Consider the following 1882-nt stretch of genomic DNA (forward strand, 5'->3'; position numbering starts at 1 on the left):
TTGAACATAATAGGAAATCAGAGGTGAAAAATCAAGATGACATTACATAATGAAGTAAAAAAAAAAGATTTAAAAAATACCATTGTTTAATTAAATTAAGAGAATCTGAACACATTATATTCATCTCAAATCAAGTAGTTTAGTTTAACTTAGCAACACAGCAAAAGCCAAACACTTCACAGAAACTTAGAGGCTTTTCACTAATAGTAATTTGTCTCCTTATTTCTTCTTTATAAGAAACTTACTTTGATTATATGTCAAAGCTGTTTCTAATTCTGTCAAGTCCAGGTCCCTGCTAACCTCTTGCTCTCTCCTAACTATGCCTTTTAACACACGTTTCTTCCATCTAAAGAACTCTCTCTCAATACCTTATCATTTTGATTACTGTCACTTTGTAGTATAATCTGAAGTCAGGCAAAGTAATGACTCCAGCCTCATTCTTTTTTCTTAGGATGGTTTTGGCAATTCAAAGTCTTTTGTGCTTCCATACAAATCTGATTGGTTTTTGTTCTATTTCTTTAAAAAATGCTGATGAGTCTATGGCCATGCTACCCTGAACAAGCCTGATCCCGTCTGATCTCAGAAGCTAAGTGGGGTCGGGGGCCTGGTTAGTACTTGGATGGGAGACTACCTAGGAAGACCAGGTGCTGTAGGCATAAAAAATAAAAAATAAAATAAATAAAAAATAAAATAAAATAAAATAAGGGATTGTAAACTGACAAGGTCCTTGCTATCTGTGAGGTCAACCAAATGTTGCCTTGCTTAAAAAAAAAAAGCTGATGGGATTTTGATGGGGATTGTATTATACCTGTATAATGCTTTAGGTAATATGGTCATATTAACTCTGTTGATTCTTCCAATCCAAGAACATGGAATATCTCTCCATTTCTTTGTATCTTCTTCGATTTCTTTTAATAGGGTCTTATAGTTTTCATTATATAGGTTCTTCACATGTTTTGTTAGTATTACTCCTAGGTATTTTATTCTTTTTGTTGCAATCTCTTCTTTACATAAATCTGGGATATATAGTCCTCTCTTTCACTCTAGTTGATAACTAATAAGATAAAATGAGACAATATGAACAATACTGGAAAACTGGAAATAATGAATATGTTCAACAGATGAAATTAGCTAGCTTTGGGATATGTGTACTGTGAATTATATGCAACTAGCAAAAGCATACTGTGGAAGAGTATATATAATGCAGTATTATGTAAAAAAAGTTCCAAACATTGTAAATTTATCCACTGACAATACTGACAATATTTAATAGGCTCCCTCTATGTGCCACCTGCTTCCAATATAAGGATGAGCTAATTGTACGTATACCTCATCTTTCACATTCTGTAGGAATGACAAATATTAGTCAAATAATTACATGATATAAAGGAGAGCAATATGAACCTATAACTATATATAATAAGAATACTTGACCCAATTGAAGGTCTAAGCACTGATCAGATATTTGAAAGATGGTTTTTAGTTAATTGATAGAGTTGATGAAAGAACATTCCAGGAAGGAAAAATTGAAGAGTAAAACATCTTATGTTAGAAAGGGAACTATACATTTGTGAACATAAAACAAGGCCAGGAGCTGAAAAGCAAAAAAGGGTAGGAGCAGTGTTGCCTGATATGGTTCATAAGGATGTGTTAATTATACTGCAGAAGCTATGAGGTGTCTTCACATGCACTAAAATTTGTCAAGTGCTTCCTGGAGTTGTGCAGAGCATAACATAACAACTATACAGAACAACCTTGAGAAACAGTGTGATGCAAGGTGATGCTAAAAAGGTAAGATGTTAAAGGGTCTTAAAAACTATAATAAAGAGTTTATCTTCATCTGAAGTGTAATGGAAAGCCATTGAATGGTTTTAAGATCAAA

At 32.9% G+C, this 1882-nt stretch overlaps 1 pseudogene; it reads left to right on the top strand.

Annotated features, from left to right (window-relative positions):
• Window positions 1-535: 535 nt before the first annotated feature.
• LOC120617240 (uncharacterized) lies at window positions 536-656 on the top strand (annotated as a pseudogene).
• Window positions 657-1882: the final 1226 nt, after the last annotated feature.

The sequence above is a fragment of the Pteropus medius genome, unplaced genomic scaffold (genome assembly GCF_902729225.1).
Source record: "Pteropus medius unplaced genomic scaffold, Ma_sr-lr_union100, whole genome shotgun sequence".
Lineage (NCBI taxonomy): Eukaryota > Metazoa > Chordata > Mammalia > Chiroptera > Pteropodidae > Pteropus > Pteropus medius.